The sequence below is a fragment of the Spermophilus citellus genome (genome assembly GCF_964194105.1).
Source record: "Spermophilus citellus genome assembly, chromosome: 3".
Taxonomy (NCBI): domain Eukaryota; kingdom Metazoa; phylum Chordata; class Mammalia; order Rodentia; family Sciuridae; genus Spermophilus; species Spermophilus citellus.
Genome location: NC_138184.1, coordinates 53,941,794 through 53,966,624, shown reverse-complemented (window position 1 = coordinate 53,966,624; position 24,831 = coordinate 53,941,794). Strand labels below are relative to the sequence as shown.

At 38.5% G+C, this 24,831-nt stretch overlaps 1 protein-coding gene across 7 annotated transcripts in view; it reads left to right on the top strand.

Annotated features, from left to right (window-relative positions):
- The window catches only part of FHIT (fragile histidine triad diadenosine triphosphatase), a 1,488,252-nt gene that overhangs the window by 662,200 nt on the left and 801,221 nt on the right, over positions 1-24,831 (top strand). The window contains exon 1 of one of the 7 annotated variants that reach the window (XM_081285109.1): positions 15,299-15,395. The exons of 4 other annotated variants lie outside the window; for them this stretch is intronic. The gene's annotated coding sequence lies outside the window, so the exon portion shown is untranslated. 2 more of the 7 variants (XM_081285111.1, XM_081285110.1) reach the window with 2 other exon arrangements.

The window sequence follows — 24,831 nt, the reverse complement described above, 5'->3', positions numbered from 1 at the left end:
GGAAACCACATTTTTTATAGATGTAAACTTTTATGGAAACATTAAAAGTAACTCAGAATGCTTTTCTTTTATGTTTACTCATATATAGTTCTCAATGCAGCCCTGGCTTTCGAGAAGCCTAATTACTTTCATATACCATGAACAGTCGATAGAGCACTGGGAAAAGTCATACCTATAAACTTATATTACTTGAGGGAGACTATTTGGTCTTAGAAATATTAATGCAGCCCCTCTCATATTCTAGGTATTAGTTTTATTTGTGAAGTAGAATTTGATTGAGTTTCTGACTCAACTAAGAACGTGCCAGTAGAGAGGATTTTTCTACATTGTCTGACTTTGAGTTCTTAATTCTAGAGACGTCTGCTTAGAGACAGAGTAGTATATTCCTTAAAAACCATACCTGACTATCGTCCTGCTTTGTTCTTAGGAACGATCAATAGGATAGAGTAACAGAAAGTCGAACATGGCATCAGACAATTGTTGGATGGTGGCAGCCATCCCCAGTTAACATAGAGCTGTAACATACTACCGGAGTAGGCTTTTAAGTCATTAGACTGTTAATTGTCTTAGGTGGGCAGCAAAAACTGAAAATTGCCAATATACATAGCTAATCAACCCTCCAGGGTTGGGGATGAAATCCTGGCTGATTATCAGGATCAGATAGAAACTGATCCTGGTAGATCAGATAGAAACTGATCCAAATGCATGCCTACCTTTCCTCCCTCCCTCCCTCCCTCCCTCCCTCCCTCCCTTCCTTCCTTCCTTCCTTCCTTCCTTTCTTCCTTCCTATGGATTGAACCCAGGGGCATTCTACCACTGACTTACATCCCATCTTATTTTTAATTTTGATATAGGGTCTTGCTAAGTTGCTCAGGCTGGCCTCCAACTGGTAATCCTCCTCCCTCAGTCTCCTGAGTTGCTGGGATTAGAAGTAGGTGCACAGTGCCCAGCTCAAGCGCCTTTCTTTGGCAATGCATGTGCTGTTTAAATAAATATCCCAGGGAAAATTATTATAGAGGTGTGAAGTCACCTTGGTTGGTGCTCTTCTTTACAATATTTTAATACAATATCAATCCAAAGCAATTCTTTCTTTGGGCTACCTGATGTCATTAGGACAACAAAAAAATGATCTCCTACCTCTGCCCCCTCATCATTCTTGCCTGTGGCCTCCACAGTGCAAAGAGAAGGGGGTATAACTAAGGTTAACCAACTGAAGAGCACTATGTGCACCAGCAGAGCAACTCAGCATGTGTCCTGGTGAAGATGAAAGACAATAGGGCTACTTTCTTCCAGAATGTTCACAGTCCCCTCTAGAATTTGGAGAAAGGCTGTGGTCTTGGGGATATCCAAGTGACAGGCAAGGCACTCATTGTCCCAGAATGAACCCTCAGTTCTGAATCAGGCTTAGTTATTTCTGCTACAGTTTATTTCTTTCATGCCAGTCACATCCACTGGGACCTTTTCTGTGGCCATTAAGGCAGTGCTGTGCCCCAGACCCAGGTACCCTCTTGGAGTCCTGTGAATGTTGCAGGCTGTAAGAGGACAGGATATTATGAAAACTCTACTCTCTCCAGACTCTCAGCCTTTTTTTCCCTACATTTAGCACTTTCCCTTCTTGAATAATCGAACTTTATTCCTTCTGTGAGTCTCTATTACCACATAAAGATTGCATTTCTAAGCTTCCTTGCTTCTAGATATGGCTATGTTAGTTCTGCCTATCCATGAACAGGGTACATTTTTCCATCTTCTGAGATCTTCTTCTATCTCTCTCTTTAGGGTTCTGTAGTTTTCATTGTATAAATCTTTCACCTCTTTTGTTAGGTTGATTCCCAAGTATCTTATTTTCTTTGAGGATATTGTGAATGGAGTGGTTTTCCTTATTTCCATTTCATTTTTTGTTGCTGATATACAGGAATGCCTTTGATTTATGCGTGTTGATTTTATAACCTGCCACTTTGCTGAATTCATTTATTAACTCTAGCAGCTTCTTTGTAGACTCTTTTGGGTCTGTTAAGTATATTATCATGTCATCCGCAAATAGCGATAGTCTGCTTTGATATAAAGAGAACAACTAAGAACAGAACAGGAAGGAAGAGCATGAGGAAAAGACTACAGTAAACAAAGACGAATGGGGGGAGAGAAACGGAGAGAGAAGGGAAAGCACATGGAAATAGTAGGAGACCTTCAATGATACATAAAATTATAAGAGGTTATGAGGGGCAAGGGGGAGGGAAAAAAAGGGAGAGAATTGAACAACAGCAGGGGAGGTAGAGAGGGAAGATGGGAGGGGAGGGGAGGGGAGGGGGATAGTAGGGGATAGGAAAGGTAGCAGAATACAACAGTCACTAATATGGCATTATGTAAAAATGTGAATATGTAACAGATGTGATTCTGCAATCTGTATTTGGGGTGAAAATGGGAGTTCAAAACACAATTTGAGTCAAATGTATGAAAGATGATATATCATGAGCTATGCAATGCTTTAAATAATCAATAAAAAATAAAAAAAATAAAATAAAATGAAATAGAAGAAAAAAATAGATATGGCTATGTAGTTAAATTCTGGCCAATGAGAATGAGAAGTGGTAGGTAGAACTTTTAGAAATATCCTTAGAGACTAGAGGCCTGCTGTGACGGGGATGGCTGGAATGTCATCTTGGATTATGACATTAAGGACCATGCCAGAGGTGGTCACATAAAATCTGAATACAGTCTGGGTTTTAGATGACCACAGATCCAGTGGTCAGACCAGTTCCTCATTTTTGTCTATTAAATATATTTATACTTGATTTTTAACCAGTAGCTTATATATATTTTTCTTTTGCATCTCCTCTAGAAAATTATCATGGTTATCTATAGTGAGTGTATGTTTATACATAAATACATAGGTGTGTACATATATATGTGTGTGTAAGGATGTGTAAATGTGTATATATACATATATAATCACGCACACACACATATTCTACTTAATTTTGACAGGATGCATAGTTTAAAATGTTATAAGTATATATATAGTTTCTAAGTAGAAGGTCATTTAGATAAAATAAGTTATTTTAGCAAACTCTTCCAAGGATAGTTTTGAAATCTGATTTTTTCCCCTCATACATTATAAAACTAACACATTGGAAGGTGTTTCCATTGGCATATAAACCATGTAATCAGAAGGACTGTAAAAACCCAAATTAATTCCCTTAAATCATTGCATTATGCAAGGGGCACATCCTCCCTCTCCTTCACTGTGCCCAACTCTCTCTCTTTTTTCAAAGCCAGATGATTTCCAGGGATTTTGAAAAAGTCTACTGTGATGTAGAGCCAGGTAGTTCCCCTCCAAACAGTACAAGTTAGAACGAGTCAAAATTGAATAATTCCTTTATGGAAAGCGCTCTCTTCCGCAGTGTATTTGAATGAACAAACTAAAGAATGAATCTCAGAGGTCTCATTTCATTTTCCTGTTTGCCATTTTCATCTCGCTTCACAGCACGGCATACTGAAGAGCTACTGATGTGGGTTCCTCATGACATGGGGAGGGCTCAGAGCTATACCTGGGGTTTGAATTGTTTCCCTGTAAGGATTAGACTTCATATGCTGGTTATTATATGTGTGTTAGAGTTTGTAGCAAGTGGATTTATATAGCTCAGTGGATGTTTTTCCTTGTTGATATTCTTTGGGGACTTTGGTTGGCACCAGTGCCTGCTTTTGAGGGCTCCTTGCTGTCAAAATAATGTGAACACCAGGGAAGGAAAATACGTCTCAGTTTGTTAAGTCCATCATCTTCCTCGATGACTATGTCTAATTAGGTTCTAGGGGTTTTACATACAGAGGAGGCAGGCCTCAAAAGCAGAGGTTTGTGCTCTCCTTTTATGGGGGGCAGAGGAAAGGCGTTAGGGGAGCAGAACTTCCAAGTGTCTGTGAAGTGTCCATTCAGTTTTTCAGAGTTGTTGAAAATACATGGTATTTGTAATAGTAATAGTTTGGGGTTGTTGTTGTTGTGTGTGTGTGTGTGTGTGTGTGTGTGTGTGATGCTATACTTTTATTCATGTTCATATTAGTGAACTTTTATTCATATTAGTGAACTCAGTTCTTCAGAAAACTTTTTAGAGATTTGTCTTATGTCATGTGGGTTGTACATGTTCAAACTCTGACTTACCACGATCCTGGTGGGTACTATGCAATGTGGACTTTCTTTGGATTTAGGTGAACTTCTGTGACAAAGTAATAGCATTTTCCAGATTCAATCCATTCTTTCTCCTGTCTGAATCCTTCTTAGGAATATCATTAGCTTCCTCCTCCTGGAAGCCTTCCTTGATTCCCTGGAGGACTGATTTGAAGACTTTTTTTCTCAGATCATACCATATTCTGTGCTCTCTCCCTCTATGTTCAAATGTGAGCTGTTGAGTTGTCAATGTCCTTCTTCAGGCTGTTCCTGACAAGAGGACAGGACCTCTGGCTTATTCACTTTTGGAGCATGTGTTAGTCAGCTTTCTGTCACTGTAAGAAAATGCCTGAGATACACAAGTTAAAGCAGGAAAGGTTTATTTTGGCTCATGTTTTTCAAGGTTTCAGTCCATTATGCCTGGGGATTTGTTATTTCTGGACCTGTGGTGAGGTAGAGCATCATGACAGGGAGTGCATGGTAGAACAAAGCTGCTGACTTCATGGATTTCCAATGCTTAAGTAATTCCCTATTGCAAGGCAGGCACCTCTGAAAAGGCTCATTAATGGTTTGGGATATTATTTACAACATTAAAGCAGTTTTCTGAATGTACATATACATTATGCCTTATTTCCTCCTAAGTGCATGGTCTCAGTGGAAAATAAACAATAAATCAATAACATCCTCAGAATTACTGGAAGAAACAGCATATTATCTGTTATTCCCTGCAGATGGAGTAAGGAGGTGATGGGAAAGGAGGGGTTCTGGTTTTTCACTGTGACAGTCAGTGACAGTACTTGTACTATGAATTTTGGCTAAGTTTTAAATCCATTAAGCACAACATTGAGTTTGTGGATAAACTCTGAACTAGATTCTTCTTGTATCTTAAGTAATTTTTTTTTTAAGTACTGGAGATTGAAGATTTTGCACTTGCTAGGCAAATGCTCTACATTGCCAGGTCTTCTTTTCTGTTAAGAATGTTTGCTCTGAAGTATCCACAGAGTTTTTCTCCTGTTGCAAGACTTGGATAATGATAAGGAAAATCGGATTCATAATTAGTTTTGAAATGTTCTGAGCTTTGCTACAGTTTTAAATGGTTAATTGATGAGAAGACACTTCTACTTTTGTAATTTAAGTTTTCAAAGAGCAAAATTAAAAGGAGATTCTTATTAGTAGTCTAATAAGTTGTGTAGTTTCCTGGTGGCATCATTGTTCCCTAGGTCTGCAAGGCCAGAAACCCAAGTTTGTAAATCTCACCAGAATGGAGAAGGGCCAAGGCCACCGATTTACAGTTATTTAATTCTTAGCAGGTGAAATAACCTGAAGGGAGGATGCCACTAAGTCCAAGGATAAACACAGAGAGACAGAGCGCAGAATATGGCCAAATCCTGGAAAAGGGGCTCCTAATCATTGCTTGAGGGAATCAAGGGAGGCTTCCAGGAGGAGGCAGGCTAATGAGATTCAGCTGGGAGAGAGAACAGTTGGAATCAGGGAAATACTATTGCTTAATCCCAGAAGTTCACCTACACTCCATGCCACTGTGTTCATTTTCTAAGAAAAATGTAGTTGTCAAGTTACATTCATGTCCACTGGCCAGCATTTCCCCAGTAAGAAGTCATTTTGACAAATTAAATTAGAACCAGTGTTTATATAAAGGTGGGGGGAAACAAGTGGTACCATATACTATTAATAGAAGTTTAGATTGCTACAATCTCTTTGGACAAGAACATCAGCATTATTTGAAACAAAAATGTGTATATCCTTCGCCCTTTCAATTTTGTGTCTACAGTAGATTTATCCTAAAGACAAATCCTCACAAATAGGCAAAGTTATATGGAAAAAATGTTCCTTGTGATATTATTTATATCAACAAAGGATTGGAAGAAATGTAAATGTCTATCAAAAGTAACTGGTTAAATGACTTAAGGTATATCCCCACGATTTAAGATCATGGTGCTGTTATAAAGAATTACGTAAATACATATAATGTGGAGAATTATCTCCAAGATCTTATTGAGAGGAACTGAAGGAGAGAGAAAAGTGCATATAATGGGCTTCCTTTAATTGTATTAACAGAAGGAAACACCAACTTATATGTGATTCTGTTGTTACTAGAGTACAAGAAACAAGTAGTTGGGCAGGGAAGGACTGGGATAGGAAGAGAATTCACTTTGCATCTATTTCAGTGTGTTACCCTATGCTTGCATTTTTATGTGAGGTTGACATTGAAATCATGCTTTGCTTAATGACTAGAATATGTCATTAAGCATGTCATCATGTGAACACTTTAAAGTACACTTACAAAAACTAAGATGGATAAGGGGACTAGGGAAGAATAGAGGTACTTTGGATTAGACAGAGGAGAGTGAAAGGAGGAAGTGGGTATAGGGTTAGGAAGAATAGAAGAATGAATTGGACATTATTACCCTATGTGCATATATGATTACACAACCTGTGTAACTCTACATCATGTATAACTAGAAGAATGAAAAATCATACTCCATTTATGTATTATGTGTCAAAATGCATTCTACTGTCATGTATAACTAATAAGAACAAAATTTTAAAAAAGAAAATTATAAAGAATATCTGATATCATGTAAAAAATACAGCTAGTTTAATTTTAAGTGACAGGAAACAAAAGTGTATGTATGAATGACTAAACCTTAAGAAGAGTAAACACTTCTATACTGAGTTTTAGTGATACTTGCATGACAGAGTACATACACTAAAACATACCAAATGTATATTGTGAGAATGTTATAGTGCATAAATTATGTGCCTCAATAATAATTGTATCTGTTGCTGTTACTTGGTGCTTTGCATTCATGCATATAATCTTTTTTGTTGATTTTTAAAATTTGTTTTAATTAGTTATACCTGACAGTAGAATGCATTTATGCACTTTGATATAATAGATGGGGTATAATATCTCATTGTGACATTTCCATTTTCTAATGAAAAACTAATAAATATTTTTATAGAAAATACAGGAAAGCACAAAAAAGAAAATAATTTTGTCAACAAATCTTATTGCCCACTGTTAAATTTTTCATATGTATTTATATTTTTAAATGTAGATATTTTGGAAAAATTTGAACCAATGATTTCAAGCACTTAACATTTCTTCATGACATCTTAAGCTTTATTGAGGCACATGATTTATGCACTATAACCTTCTCACAATATACAATTTGGTGACTTTTAGTGTATTTACTCTGTCATACAAGTATCACCAAAATTCAGCTTTAAAATACTTCATCTCTGTAAGAAGGAGTGATTTTTTAACCACTATATAGTATTACCCTATACTGTTATACTGTGCAATACATGCTATTCCATATTATTCCATATTCAGCCAATTCCATATTATTGGACCTTTCAATTATTTTTGTTTTCTGTAAGTACAAGTAATGTAATGAAAAAAAAAACTAAGATGGCTACAATGTCACTAGGTTTGTAATGCTACAGGACTACGATCCTAATGTGGTCCATTCTTAAGCAAAATGTCATTAGGTAGCACATGACTATAGTTTCCATATGAATTTAAATTTAGCACAAGAAAAGTGGTTTTCTTGCTTAATATTGTTGCTGATGACCTCCTGCCAACAGGACCTGCTAAGTAGAACCTTCAGGCCCCAAATAGGAATATCTCTCAGGGAAATGTCTATTCCCTGGATTCACACAGATTTTATTATGCGACAGTATTGTATCTGTGACTAGTTTGCCTGTGGCTGGACTATGGATTTGTAAACTTGAGAAATGTTTAAGTCCTATAAGCAACATATTTATGAACCACACTTAGTATAGATCAACTTTCTTGGAAATTATAATTGGCAGGGGAATTTGTCCATGTTCAGAGCCCTGGGTCCCACCCCAGAGATTCAGACTTGGTCTGGGGTGAGATCCGAGAGCCCCATCATCACAGGATACATATGCAGATGATTTGCATACTGCTTCTTGGCCCTTCTCTTCCTCCCTCTTCTTTTCCTCCTTCTTTCTCTTTCCTTTAAGACTTTTAGAGAGGTATTTTAGAATCTGTCTCTAGCTTCTGAAGACATTTGACTGTGTGTCTCCTTTATTAATGATATACATTTTAAAGAAACAGGTAATAAATTGATAGCAACTTCATCCATTAGGAGTCAGTTGATATTTAGTAAATATAAGAAGCAAGAATAAAAATACAATCAAGTTCAGTTTCCTTAAAGACTAAGAAAACAACTCCTCCAAGGTGCCCCACTTGTGATGAGACCTGGATTATTTCATGTATATTCATCTCACCCTCGATGCCTCTTGGTCCAAGTGGGTGATGGAATATGGCAATTTGTTCTTAGAGAAGAGTAAGGGGAAAAGAACACTTAAGTTTAGATAGCTGACCTTTGAATTACTTTTTAAAATCACAACTTCTTTTAAATGGAAATAGCTAGGAAGGAGAAGGAGTGTTGGAAGAGGAGTGGAAGGAGAGAGTCAATGCAGTGCGTGGGCTATGTCCTGCTTGCCACCAGATACAGATTCAACTCTTGGCAAGCTGTGTGATCTTGGACTTGAGATGGAATTTCTGTCCCCTGTTCCTGTGAAATAAGATTCCCCAAGTTACCACAGTCATGTAACTGGAGTCCTAGGCCAGAGGCCCAACTCCAAGGGTCCCAAAGGACCAGGTCTGACCACTTGCACCAAAAAGCCAAAGAGATGAATGGTGGTGAAGACAGGAAAGAGATTTATTCTCCTTGTGGCCATGCTGGGGAGAAGAACAGACCAAGGACTGAAAATGTGTGTCTCTCTGAGCAGCTAACAATGCCTTGGGGTTATATAACAAAGGTTGGGGGCTTGCACAGCTGGCGATCTTGGTCAGGTCATGATCTGGTTGATCATTCCCTCAGGATGGTCTTGCTGGGCTTTATTAGTGATTAGAAAGTTGCTGCTGCCTGGAGGTGGGCATGTATTTAATTTTGAGGTATAATAGGAGACATCAGGACAGAGAGAAATGAGACGTGGGACAACACAAGAGTGGCCATAATTTAAAGTCCACTTGCACGTGGATTAAAAATCCAGATTTGTCACTTTCACATGTGTTGATCACAACAAATTTGAATTTATTTAATTTAAATCAAGTTTTAGACAAAATTGAATTTATTTAGTTTAATTTAAGTCAAATTTTTGCCCATATCTACACCAACATGGTTCTATATTCACAAATCAGAACCCATCAGAAATAAAGAAGAACCCACTTCCCAGTGTTGTGGTTTGGATTTGAAATGTCCCACAAGAGCGCCTGTGTTAATGCAGGAGGTGAAATGATTAGATCATGAGAGCCATAACCTATCAGTGGATCAATCCATTTGATGGATTAATAATTCGAATGGATTACTAGGTGCTAACTGGGTGCAGGTTCATCTCTTCGGAGGCAGAGGTCATTAGGGGTGTGCCTAGGGTATTATGTATTTTGCTCCTTCTCTGCCTCCTGGCCTCCAGGAGCTGAGCAGCTCTCCTCCACAACACCCTTCTGCCGTGATGTTCTCTCTTATCTCAGGCCCAGAGGAATGGAGCTGGCCTACTATGGACTGACTCTCTGAATCCATGAGTAGAAATATGCTTTTCCATGGGCTGGGGATGTGGCTCAAGCGGTAACGCGCTCGCCTGGCTTGCGCGGGGTGCTGGGTTTGATCCTCAGCACCACATAAAAATAAAATGAAGATGTTGTGTCCACCAAAAACTGAAAAATAAATATTAAAAAATCTCTCTCTCTCTCTCTGTCTCTGTCTCTCTGTCTCTTTCTCTCTCTCTCTCTTAAAAAAAAAAAAGAAATATGCTTTTCCTCCTCTAAGTTGTTCTTTGGGTATTTTGGTCACTGTGATGCACAGCCAACACACTAGTAATGGTTGACATTTCCAGTTACAAACACAAAGAACAACTAAAAACAGCATCTTAGATCTTGTCTCTGCATGAAAGATCTTCATGTATAAATACCCATAGCTAAGATATGGCTAGTGTGTTCCTCTTCATTGCCAGCACTCTACCCTGTTTATCAGAGTGTGTACTTCTTTCTCTCAGTAAAATCAATATGTGTTTCACTTTGACATGGATAAATTCCTTTCTTCAACAACATCAAGGATTGTCATGCCCTGAATTGAGGTCTACCTCCCTTTTGGGGACCTCCTGAGGACCCCCATTCCAGTAACATCTCCAACTCTTGTCATAAGATGTTTATCCATCAGACCTGTTGTTCCCATAATTCCAGGTGACTGCAGGAGAGAGTGACTCAGAGAAGGAACACATCAGAAAGGCAAGATGGAGACGCACCTATGTGTAGCCTGTTTTTAGTTACCTATCGGACATCTGCAGGTCCAAGTGAAGAGTCAGGGCTTTTAGTAAAGCAGGCCCTAAGTCCCTGTTTCAGTCAGCTTTGCATCACTGTGACCAAAATACCCAACAAAAACAACTTAGAGGAGGGGAAATTTATTTGGGGTTTAGGGTTTTTAGAGATCTCAGTCTATAGGCAGATGACTTCATTGCTCTGGGCCCATCTTGGGGAAGGGCCCAGCAGAGAAAAGCTGCTCAACTCATGGCAGTCAGGAAGAAGAAAGAGAAGAAGTGGGGAAGAGGCCATAGAGAAGATACACCCTTCCAGGCACACTTCCAGTGACCCACCTTCTCCAGCCACACCCCCCACTGCCTACAGTTACCACCTGGTCAGTCCATTCAGACTAGGATGGACTGAAGAGGTCATTACAGCTCTCATAATCTGATCATTCATTTCTGATCATTCCTGTATTAACTTAGGAGCTTTGGGGATACTTCATAGCTAAACCAGAATAGTCTCTTTTACAGTAAGAGGATAAAGTAAAAGAATATGCAGATAGTCTAGCACAGTGCCTGGGCATTTAGCAGAAGTTCAATAAGTGCTAATTATATTAATAAAGAGCAAGAAATAGAGGCAGGGATGATCAGTCTTATAGACTTGTAGGCCACTTGCTTCAGCTCAGTGGTGCCATTTATCAAGAGATCTGAGTAATAGTCTGGAACCTATCACTACCTGGCATTTTGTATGACCTTGAGGGAACCAACATCAAAAGTAATTGAGCCTCAGTTTTCTCATTTGTAAAATGAGAAAGTTCAACTGCATAGCTTCTAAGGGCCTGTTCATCGGCACTGCTATATTTTACTCTTAAACTATAGGAACAAAACAAATACAATGTTTAAAAAAATTATTTTCTTTATACTAGTGAATATTAAGCAATTACTTTTCTTTCGTAGAGCTTAGATAGAATAAAATATTCCCTCTGAGAAATTTGTGATGTTAGGCAAGATGTTTGAATTCCTTCATCTCCAGTTACTCTCCCTGGTTGAAGGTGAAGCTCAGGGGAATTTGTTTGTTCAATCACTTAACTTTGAAGTTGGTTGACTTAGAACACATCTGTCTCTTTGGATAAGTAAATAACTTGATGAACAAATCATGAGAAGTTATAGGAGTTTATTTTATGGGATTGCAGATCTCCTACCCTGCCCACCTTAATTTATTCCTTTTGATAGGATTTGGAAGTGGATGAGGAGGACCTCAGATGCTTCTTCTTCCTCATCCCTCTACTGCCAGTGTACTCTTGTGGGAGGAGCCTCAGGTGGCTTCCCCATTCCTCTGTTGTTCTGATCCTTGGTCTCATGTTTAAATCTCACCTGTGTACTGAACCAGCTTTCTTCAAATGTATTTCATGGAACAATTGTCCATTGAGGTGTTTCATGGGAAGAAAATTCTGTTGGTTTAAAATGTACCCATGGGACTGGGGTTATAGCTCAGTGGGAGAACTCTTGCCCAGGGCTTGATCCCCAGTACCAATAAACCAAACCAGCCAAACCAATAAAAAATACCCAGCTTGCAGAACCCCAGTGCATACTAGCATATTAAAGTCTTTGAAAAGTCCCCAAAGAAACAGAACTAGACTTACTGAAGTTTGGCCTTTTATTTAAAAAAATAGTAAAACAACTATTGATAATTATTATATTAGTGTTCCATAGAAGGAGTTTTGAGAAATACTTTCATAGATAGAGAGGTTCCCAGGAATTGATTCTGTCCTGTTACTTACAAACTGATCACAGAAGAAAAAAAAAAATAAGTTGCCAGAGATTTGTTTTGAAATGAAATTGGAGTTAGAATTTATGTGTTAACTTCATGTTGAGATGTGCATTTGATTGACAAGCTTGGTTTAATTTGTAGATATTTGCAATGTGTTAAGAGATTCTTCTTCACTGCAAGACTGTGAATCTCAGAATTTCATTTAAATATGCTGTTATAGAATGTGTAACTAGTTTTGGATCCAAATGAAAAATAATGCCATACAAGTCTATAAATAAATAATTAAAATTGTGTATTAATAACCCTAGAGTGAGCACCACACTGGCCATATAATATAAATAATTTCAGTAGAACTCCAATGAAATACATCTGAGTCTGGCTCCAAAAAATTGCTTTCTGAAGAGCAGAAAAGTAAATTTATTTGAATCTACACATTTCTGTTTATGCATGAACATGTTGTTATAAAGTTTCAGGAGCATTCAAGTATTGGATATTCTTTTCTAAAACTTAGAAACTTGTCCAGAATTAGGTGTAGACCACTCAGCTTTAGTGTACTCTCATATGAACTGATATTATATTTATTGACAAATGGGCATATAATCTCCTTTCAGGTATTTCAGCTCACCTAGTAGTAAATGCTCTTTTTTATTTTCTAATCTTGCAAAGTTAAAGTAAAAGGGTTATACTACAATGGTTTTGTTGATACCTGAAGTGATGCAGAACTCAGATGAAGGCAGCACACGCAGAAAAAATAAATTCAAAATGATTTGTTTAGATTAGGTTTATGTGCTCCTGTAGTTTAGTGGAGTGAAACCAAAAAACAGCAGTGATCAGAGAGTCTCTTGCCTAAAAACAAACATATTGCCCAGGCCCAGGAACGTTAGGGCATTGCTAGACATTACATTGTAAGGATTTTCATTCCGTAGTAGCAAAAATCAAAAAAAAAAAAAAAAAAAAAAAAAAAAAAAAAAAGGTAATGGGCTGGAGGTTGTAGGTAGTGAGCTAGCATTATCCGGAAGTGAAATGGTATCTCCTGGATCACAGTTGTACAATGCAATGCAGGCCTTTGTTATTTTATTTCTTTTGCTTTTTCCATGTTAGGTGAACACATAAAATTAGAGGAGATAATGGGATCTGATAAAGTTTTGATTCTAAACAAAACATTCAAATTGCTTAGTTGTCAGTATTTAATATAAAATGCATTTTGGGATCCCAAAGGTGACAGTGACTAATGACCTAAAAGAATGATTGATCCTATATATTTGCTCATTATTTGAGATGATCTCTTCCTTCCTCTGGACCAACAGTTATTGCCTGTCTAGTTTATGGATGTGTGTTTGGCGGGTGGAGCAGGGTGGTATTCATCACAGATCACAGAGGAGTTTCCCTATTGCAAGGAGGTAATGGGTGGTGGTATGCTGGTCAATGTTTAATTGGCTCTTAGAGGGTAAAAAAATATCCTATTTTGTAGCACTTGTGAATTTCTGGAATTCTGTGACACAAGTATTCCTGCCATGGCCAATTTTAGGTCACCAACCCATGTCAACTGGCTCACAAAATTTTGAAGAATTTAACAAGTTAGTCTCATGAGCAATTTTGAGCTGGCTCCAGCAAACTCCTGCTAGGAGCTTTCTTAGCCCCTGGTCAGTTTGTGGGGCTGTTTCCTAGAAGGAACTGTACCTGTACTTGGACCTGTGAGGTACATGGATAGTCTGGAGAATGCCTTTAAAAAATAGCAGTCTCTGTATTCTTTAAGATCCCTTAAGACCAAATTTTGTAATTCTTCCTCAGGAAGTATTTATAGTATGGAAAATGTTTTATTTTACGTGATGAAATGTTTTAAAGTTGCTATTGATATTTCCTAGTATGCTGGCATGATCTAACTGCAATGCTTTTACTGCAAACAGAATTAGTCTACAATATTAAAAAATGGTGATGGGAAGAAGTTGATTTTGACATATCCTACACAGGAACTTGGAGACACTTTCACTACATGAATATGGTTTCACTGCCCTACAAAATCTTTGTAACAAAAACATTGTATCAGGACAAAACACAGAAAACCTTAGCATTCCAGACTGGGGTTGGCAAATATGACCCACCAGGAATAATGACTATTTTGATGGATTGCAGCCTAAGGATCTTTTTTTTTTTTTTGCATTTTTAAATGGTTAGAATTAAAAAATTGAAAGGAGAATAAATTGTGACACATAAAGATGATGTGAAACTCTAGTTTTAGTGACCATAAATAAAGTTTTATTGGAACACAGCTTTGTCCTTTCATTTACACCATCCACCATCTGTATCATCGTATCATCTCTGGCTATTTTGGTGGTCCACAGGAGAGCTGAGAAGTTGCAACAGAGCCTGGGGGCCTGTGTAGCCTGAAATGTTTATTATCCAGTCCTATACAGAAAATGTTTGCCAATCCCTGATCTAGGAAATAAGTCTCTGAGTAAATGTGACCGGCTAGTTCAAGGTCCTGTACAAGGATTGAAGCCCATAGCAATAGGAATGTGAAATTCATCCTTAATGAAATTGAAAGGATTGCATAAAAAATGGAGAGGAACCATAAACAGCTTGTGAAAATTCCTAAAATATAAAAAACAGTAAGATGAATAACAAATTTCTCACTTGGCCCAAATCACTTCCTTTCATTTTCTTTTATAACCAAATACTAAGAAAGCTTCTCACATTTCCTAGTGTTGATGTGTTCCGGTAGATGCTTGCCTCCTGATACAAGGGGCCTATTGCTTCTGACTTGGGTCATAAAGCTGTGTCATGGGTGATTACAAGGGTTGGTTTTGGAATCAAGCAGAAGGGGTTCAAGTCTAAGCTCAGCCAATTTTTTGATATGTGGTTGTGGACAAATTTCTTAGTTTCAGTTTTTTCACTTATCAAACACAGAATTGTTCTGAGATTCAGGGAAGATAATTAAATCAGTACAGAATTTGGACACACTGTAGGCATATAATGAATATTACTTCGTTGTTGTTTTTGGGATTGGGGAATTGAACCTGGCGGTGCCACTGAGCCATATCCTCAAGCCCTTTTTATTTTTTATTTTGAGACAGGGTCTCACTAAGTTGCTTAAGGCCTTGCCAAGTTGCTGAGGCTGGCTTTGAACTTGTGATTCTTCTGCTTCAGCCTTGAAAGCTTCTGGGATTTCAGGTGGGAGCCACCACACTCAGTTATATGTTGTTGTATTTATGTGCCTCAGTGTCTTCCATACATGTACATGTTTATCTTTCAAGTTAAGATTTTATCCTTTTAATTTGAACAGAAACAAATATTTACTTTGACCATGTCTTGACATGTCATACAAGCTCTTCTTACCCCAAATACTTTATCTCCAGGATATTGTATTGAAATGAACTAATGCTACTGTTCCAGCCTTAGTCAATGTTTTATACTTAGGTCTTAATATTTTAAACTTAGAAGGTGTGTCCCCATTCATTTCTTCCCAAGAGGAGACTGCCCTCCAGTGGAAATAATTCTGGTAAGGGGAGAAAAGCATTTTGGCAGTTAAGACTATTCAAATGTTTTATCTTAGAATATGCCTGCTAATAAAATTTAAACAGATCTTCAGGGGAGAAAGACTCTAATATTCCCCTAAATCCCCACCTCTGATGGCATTCACCAGCTAGACCTCATTCCTTTCACCACCATGAACCCCCTGGCATGCAATAACAATCAGTTTAACCAAATGATTCTCCACAAGTTGCACATCACAATGCAAAGGAGCTTAAAAATATCCTGATTCCTGGGTTGTGCCCCTCTAGGATGGAACCTAAGCATCTGTAATTTTTTTTTTTAAATAAAGTGTCCTCTAGCTGAGCACAGTGGTATATACTTATAATCCCAGCGACTCAGGAGGCTGAGGCCAGAGGATTGCAAATTCAAGACCAGCCTCAGCAACTTAGAAAGACCCTGTCTCAAAATAAAAAGTAAAAAGTGCTGAGGATGTAGTTCAGTGGTAAAGCACCCCTGGGTACTATGCCCAACACTGCAAAAAAGAAAAAGAAAGAAGTTTCCTCTATTCCTCTATATATTTGATGCCAAGGTGCTGCCTGCAGCTAAGATTGAGAATCACAGTTTGAAACCTTGAGATTTTTAAATAAACTTCTTTTTAAACAAACTAACAACAACAACAAAAAAAAAAACAAAAACAAAAAACTGCTCTAATGTTACTGTGGCGTTTGCTCCTATCAAGCATTCAAGAATGCAGCATTTCTTGTCAGCTGCTTGTACTGGAGTCTCCTCTCCAGGGAAATCTACTGATACTATCTTATTTCATTAGCTGGTTAATAAAGAAGGATCTTTTAGGTAGTAAAAGGTGATAAGAAATGAATCTTTGATACTTCTCTCACTGTAAATTTCACTGACGGATTCCGTTTAAGACCAGTAATCATTTTGGACTTTGATAACCTTATGGCTAAACTCTGTGGAGGTCTTTAGGTTCACTTGTCAAAAACACATTAATATAGTCCACATTTATAAGAGTATATTTCTTATGTATTTACTAAATAGACACATATATGCTGCTAAATTGTGTTTAGTTCATTACAGGTACTTTATTAATCTAATCATTTACTTAAATAGGAATTGCTATTCAGTTGAAAGCAGGCTGATGAATTTTCTTATCTATAAAATAAAAATAAGCACACTATCTGCCTGCCGAGGTTGTTAAGGAAAGGGGAAGAGATAATAGATGTAAAACAGCCTAGAGTCTGGTACCAAGGTTGCTATGGTAGTGGAATAACATATCATAAAGGTCAAGAGCAGGGTTGCTGGAATTAGTCCTCCTGGGTTCAGATCTCATCCAGAGTCATGTCAGCTCTGTGATGTTCGGCAAATCACTTACCCACTTTAAATCTCTATTTCCTTACCTGGAAACTTTTAGCCATCTTTTGGGGATAGGTGGTGAGAATCAAATGAAATAATGTATTTCATGTGCTTATCTCTATTCCTGGCATATGGGAAATACCTTTTCCCAGAGTGAAATCTGAAGAAAGTCTGTGTATGTGAGTGGGGGAGGGAGGGACAGAAAGACAGAGAAGAGCACTTGGTGTGATGTCCCTGAACCAGCAGCATCAGCAACACCTGGGAGATCCTGTTAGAAACACAGAATCTCAGCCACCAGCACATAATCTCTAGAAATAGAATCTGAATTTACAAAGATCCCAGTGATATGTGTGCACATTTGAGCAGCACTGTTTTAGTGTGGCAAACAGAGCAAAATTGTCACCACTCCCCTGCCATGCACCCTTGGTGGGCATCATTCATCAGTCAGGCACTCTGTCCCACCAATGCCCTCCTGAACAGCCTCGACTGGTTGATGGGAATTGTCAGGAGAGATGAAATCTCTAGCAGAAGAAACTTGTTGCAGGAAAGTCGTGGCTTCTTTAGCAAGAAAGGCAGTGTTGCCAAAATAAACTCGAACTCAGGGCTCTTCATCTCAATCCAGTAATATACTATACATTATTCTACACTGTTCTACACTGTGTAATATCATTCAACAGAACCAGCTATTGTATAGTTGGCTTTGTGCTACAACAGGAAGGTGAGAAGATGAAACACACTAAGAGAGAGAAAAAATAGGATTCAATATTAAGATGGAAGTTGAAAATAAATAGGTTAAAACCAGCTAAAAATGTTACTGTGATTAGAAGCCAAAGCTCTGTAGTAATCTTTATCATAATATTGGAGGCATTATGATTTAAAAATTATCAAATATATTTCTTTATTGGAAAAAGGAGATTATTCATTCATTTTATTAAACTCCAAAAATTCAATTCTTGACTTTTTTTTAATTAAGAAATTTTTTTATAACAAAGGCTCATATAGTACTTGAAGACGAAGCTGCTGTTAAGGGGGCCACTGACTCCACTAGGCAGCATTTCACAAAACTCACTTTGGATAGAACACAAATTATAAAAATACTGGTTTTGCCTCTTTCAGTGATTTTTGCCTGACATTTTAAATTTTAGATCTGGAAAGAGCCTGGAGGTGGCATAGAACCCAGCTTCTGCCTTTTGGGAAGAGGGAGAAAATTTTGTTCATCAGAGAGAGAGAGAGGGAGGGAGAGGAAGAGTGAGAGGGATATCGAGATGTGGTCTTCCTGGAGCATAGATGAAAACATCATCCTAATACCTCTGAAATTTATCTTAAGCATCACGCTTGCTATTGCACCGAGGCTGCTAGACATTTTCTGACTCATTACTCAAATGACTCATGCTCCATTTAGTGTAGTTGGGATACATGAAATAGTGGCCAGATCCAACTGAGTGAGTAAGCTACTGGCCAGAGTTTCTTGTATTTTGTTACCTGGGCTGTTAATTTGCTAGAAATATCAGGATGTTAATGTTCCTCTGAAGTGGCTGGCTGACATCAAGAGGCTTCTTTCTCCACTCAGGAGAATGTGCCAAGATTTCCCTTTTCAAATAAGAGAGTCTCAATTTCCATATTTCAAATTTTCCCAAGCTGTAATAATAGTTTATTTAATTTAACAGACTCTATCAATTTTATATGCATGTCTGTGTGTCGGGTGTGTGTGTATGGATATATATGTATGTGTATAAACGTATGTATATGTATTTATGCATGCATATGTGTGTATACATATGCAAATACAGTTATGTATAATGTATGTGTGTATGAATATGGGTATATAGTATTACTTTAAACTAACTATAAGCACTGGCTTTGACATATCTAGGAGAGAATAATTCTCTCCTCAGTGCATTAACTTAGTCAATATACACATCATTTTTACAATCAGGGCATGTTTCTGTATAAGTGTGTTCAACCCTCTATTGCAAGTGATAAGTGAAAGGATAATTGCAGATGTATCAAAACCAGAAACAAGGATCTGTGATAGCATCTCTTGAAATAATAGAGAAGGTCAGATTATAAGACTACCTCCTTTTGGGGCGTATTTAATTTCTTCATCTGTAATTAACTTCAGGTCCAAAAAGATGTTATTAAAAGAAGCCATTAGGAATTAGCTCTTTATAATAGTAAAACATGAAATTTTGAAATGTGTCTTTATAAATATAGGCACATGTACATAAATTTCTCATGACTCTCTTCATTAGTTTTAGAATATTGATATAAAGATCAATCACAAGGCTATTTTATTTTATATTAACTTTTGAACTTGTTTTTTCTTAAATTGTTCTTAAACTATCCTTCTCATGAAAAAAATGTATTTCCCATATGATATAAACCAAATTGGTTAATTTTCAGCAAAAGAAAACGTGCAGGTAATTATTAAGAATAAAATCTTTTATCCATATTAAACTATAGCCTGAATTACAAAGGACAGGTAATAGAAATATTTAGCAATTGGATACTTTAAAATCACTACAGTTCTTTATTCCTTTCTGTGTATTTAAATGTCTGTTTCCTATGCTGGGGTTCAAAAATAGGTTTGGAAGACAGGTTGGTCACTTTTCACCATCTTACCCCTTAGTGCATGAAGTTGAGCTGGAGCCATCCAGAGTAAGTTAGATATGCTCAGTCCTAGGACTTTGGGAACTTAAAGTATACCTGTAACCTTTTTTGAAGAGCTTACTATGAAACTGGAGTCAACTGGAATTATTAGAGCAATTGAATACTTCATATATTATTAGGGGAAAGCAGGAAAATTGAAGTTTGTTTTCATAGTGGCTAATGATTCCAATGTCACTCTAAAGCTAATGTCATTAAGATGACATCTTGTTTTTATAAATGTCCTGAGGTAGCTGGATAATGACATATGCCCATTTAATTGAAATAAATAACAAAGTTTTCTAACCAAATTTACATATCTTATAATTTTTTAATGAGAAAAGTGAATGCTATTTGTCTTTACATTTTCAAGTTTTTAGGTAATTTGAAAGGAGGCTCTGCCATCAGATTCAATGCAACATTGGCTACATTTTCATTAAGAGTTTTATTATCTTAGTGTATCTCTATTAAAATATTTCTGCACTTCCACCTAAACATTCATAATTTAGATAATTATGGGGCAGTCATAGGCATTAACTTGTTTCTGTTTTTTTATGAGTTAAGGGGAGAGGAATATGGGTAGCTTTTAGAGATTTGGGAAATATGTATACTTGGTTTCTCAAATTGCTACTAAAATGCATTTCTTAAATTTACCCTCTGAGAGCTTGCTCCCTGAATTCTCTCCATGTTCATTTGGTGGGAACTGAACCATTTCGTGCCAAACTCTGTCCTGGTGACAGGATAATGCCCAATATATACTTGTTTAATAAGTGAATGACTCAATGAATAAGATGTTATATATGTCAATATTCCTACATTTAAAAAAAACAGCATATAGATGTTTTTCCATATTTAGATCTTTATTTTCAGATAGGGATCTATAAGTTAAATATGTTGTTATCCATATCTCTGGATGAGACCTGTGTGTGTGTGTGTGGGTGGGTGTGTGTGTGTACAGATATGTAATTAGACCAAGAGGCTGTGGGAAATGAGTAGGACTACATGCTTTCAGACTTTCCAAACTGCCTGGTAAAATGTGTATTCATAGAACCGGCTCCAGAGGGATAGGTTTTCATCAGCCACCATCTCTGTTACGTCGCAAGCCCTTTTCCCATTACTTTTCTATTTTAAATCTATTCCCCTGCCCTGGCTGATTGAAGCTTTCTGAAATGTGCCAGGCAGAGAATCTCACCTCTCCTCTCAGCTTGGAAATAATAACATCTTCACATTTTCATGGCCTTTTCCAAAATAGGGACCTTTCATTTATGCTTCGCTCTCAATTGAAATAAATTGATTAACGTCATGGAATTGTGTTTCACTATAGACCTTTTGAAACTAAAAGCGGCTTTTCTGATGTGGTAAGGGAACAGATTGTCCCAGATTTCTTTATGCTCCAAGGATTCGGGGGGGGGGGGGGAAGGAACTGTTTTATCATTACATGTTATTGAATCCTAAAGAATTATCAGGTTTCATTTCTTCCTTTGGCTGTGTTTTTCCCCAGAGCATTCCCAGACACCAGACCCTGGGCGTTTAGCAATCACAGAGCTCTCTCTGGGACCCCTCTTCATTGCTGCCTGATGTTTCTCTCATATTTTCCATCTCCCTATCTTTTTGCCCTAGGAAATTTTCTGTACCTGGCCATTCACTTCTTATATATATTTTTTTAATTTTGCCAATCATACTCTTAACTTCCAGTGACTGACTTGAGTCTTACACTGATTTTGCAGTTTTCATGGCCCTTTGCTTTGGTGCCCCTCCATCTCTCACTGTGCCTTTGACATTGCCTGTACCTTCACTCAAACCATTCATGTGTACTATTGGGTTATTTAGCTTTACATTACTGTGACCAAAATACCCAACAGGAACAACTTAAAGGAGGCAAAATTCCCACTTTAGCTCCTGGTTTTACAGATTCCAGTCCACACTTGGCCTTCTCCATTGCTTTTGGAACTTCATGGTGGAAGGTATGGCAGTCAGGATAGAGAGGAAGGGGCCAGGGAAAGATACAGTCCTCAGGGCATACCCCAGTGACTTACTTCCTCCAACCCTGCCCACCTGCCTATAGTTCTACCAACTCCGAGTGGTCCATTCAAATTATTAAACCATCAAGTGGATTCATCCACTGATTAGGTCAGAGCCTCCTTGATCCAATCATTTTCTAAAAGCCCCATTTCTAGAAAGTGCTGTATTAGGGACCAAGGCTTTAGGAGACATTCCAGATCCAAACTGTAACATTCATTAGAAATGGATTCTGTTTTCTGCTGGATGAACAATTTCTCAACTTAAAAGTGCTATATGTTTTTGCATTTTTCTAAGACTTAGAATTTACTTCTGTAATATCCTATTTGTGAATTCTATGTCTGTTGCTCCCTATAAAGGTTAGTTTCCTTTTATGCTGTGGTCTTCTCATTTCTTTCATAGTTTTACATGTTTGACTATTGAGAGTTGCATCTACCACTAAGTAAATCTGTTTCTACAGTCTTTGATGTGTCTCCATGCCATGGGTTGCTGACCACAGCAGTCTCCTGCCGCAGTCTTGGCTGGGCACAGAATCACGAGCCACTCAAGCAGGAACAAAACTTTATTTCGAAAAAACCGCCGCCGGCAAGCCAAACCCGGTCCTCCCACGCGGGCGTCCACCAGAACCGCGCGTCTCCCGGAACCCTGGGTCCCCCGGACCTCCCCTGGAATTTCCTCCTACTATCCTTCCCCAACCAATGGGAACTCTCCAAGAGTCTGGTAACATGAGTCCGTAACATGAGTCCGGTAGCAGGCCAAGGTGAACAGCGGGAGTCCAATTTCCATATGAATGTAAATCTTAACATAATCATCTCAGTGGCTAGCTGGCGTTACTTTACAACCAAAGGTGCCATACATCGTATATTTGCTTGTGGCTCCTAGCAGTCTCCCTAGACTGTCTCACCAGGTGAATTTTCTTTGTGTACCTTTCTCTAATATCTATAGGGGAAAAAACGTTTGTCTTTTGTTTGGTATTAGAAGTCTCTGGGATCAGGACCTCAACCCATATTTCTGATTTTCCTATTTTAGGACATTTTGGACATAAGTATTATTTCCCCTAACACACTTTTCTCATCACTGTCTCAGCACTTGCACACATCAGACTCAGAGGCGTGTTCCTGACTACCTGCTGTCTTCTTTCTTAGGCAAGTCCTGAGAACCCTTGCTCCTTCACCTCTTATTCTGAACCTCATTACTTACTGCCTTGTCTCATGTTTCCCTGACTATCTTGTCTTACCTAGAAGATGGTAAGCTCTGTAAATTAACATTTTAAAAATTTGTCCTTTAGCCATGTATTTTGTTGTTTATTATTTCAAATGCTTTTGTCTGTCATCTCTACTGTTGGAGCTATCAAGATAAGATGGAGAAAAGCAATGTAGGCAACCTCAAGAAGCTCACAATCACCTGGTCAAAGAAGCACATTAAATAAGGGGAACACTGTGTGAAAAGGGCCATCATAGACCACTAGACAGGTAGCAACCAATGCTGTCTGGAAGGAAGATGGAGGTGTGCCAAGGCTTGCAATGTCCACACTGAATTTTCTTACCCTGGCAGGTGGAAGGAACGGGAGATGAGCAAGAAGCACTCTGTGGGCCAACTGATGGAGCTTTTCATTTATTTTTTAACCTTTTAAAAAATATTCTTTTAGTTGTAGGTGCACACAATATCTTCATTTGTTTTTATGTGGTGCTGAGGATCGAACCCAGTGCCTTACATGTGCAAGGCAAGTGCTCTACCACTGAGTCTCAGCCCCATCCCCTGGAGCTTTGTTTTTAACTCCAGAATGGGGCGGAGGTCGGGGAGGGTCACACTTAAGTGAGCCCTCTGTTTCCACATAAATAAACTGGACCAGGGCATAGTCAACATAGAAATTGTTGTTCAAGGATGGGCTCTTCCCAATCAAGAAGTTGCCATCATTCCCAGCGTATGCTTCTTAAGGGGCCACGGGAAGAATCTAGAATGGACAGGAGCTCCACAATGCATGCTTTTCACCTGTGGCTAATGGCTGCCTCAGCTGAGCTCATTACCGGATGGCACACAGGTGATACTCATTTAGGTGGACGCAACCACAGTTGCTGCTTTTCTGAGCTGGGCTCAAAATCAGTGGAAGAGCTGGAGTGAAAGACAAGAGGGGGAAGGAGATGGAGGGATGCACCTAACCATTTGTAAGTCACAGGCTTATGTTGCTTTGCTGAAGTCCCTTCTCTTATTTCTGTGTGGAAGGGAGGGAGAGAGGAGAAAGTGTGAAAGCAAAGGTCAGAAGAACAGGAGGGGGCTGGGAATGTCTTGGACAGCTCCCAGACTCCTGGCTTTTCCTGACTTGCCCAACTGCTGTGGTCAATTTTCAGTTGGGAGGCAGAACACAACAGTCAAAAGCTCACAAAACAAATGAACAAGCAGTGAATTATCAGCAACAGGAGAGCCTTTGCTTCTCTCTCTGGAGTGAGAAAGGTCAGAATCCTAGTGATGAGAGTTCTTCCTCGCCTTTCCCCTCCCCACGTGGACTTTAATTGAGGCAGCTGCCCTTTGCTTTATTTCCGGGAGTAGCAGCAGCAAACAGAGCGCCTTTTGAGTCTTCTCCTGCTTGCTTGAGCTTCTCTGGATCCTGCAGGTCAGTCCTAGGCTCAGGAAAAGCAGAAAACTTTAGGTCCAAGGAGCAAAAGTCCTCAGAGCAGGTTGCTGGGAGGGACACAAGTCTTGCAAGCAAACTTTTACCATATTTGAGATTCTCCTTCCTGTATCCATTATAGATCTTGAGACAGGGAGAAAAAGTGTCGGAGGTGGGACATTGGTGCACAGAGTATATTTTTCAGCAGAAATTCAAATGCAAAAGATGAGCACTTCTGTAGAGGAAAAAGTACTAAGGGAAATGCTCATATGTCCCTGGAATTTCCTGAGGGGACATTTGTTGAGAGGAAATGGCCCATACAATTCTGGGCAGTACATTGTGGTAGCTTCATGATTTTGGTTCCTGTCACTTATAACTGTGCAAATGGCTTAGCCTTCTTGAGTCCAGGTTTCCTGGCCCCAGATTAGGCAGTTCTGGTGAAGAGCTTGAGCTTTGTCCTTGGACAGACCCCGGTGCAAGTCTGGGTCC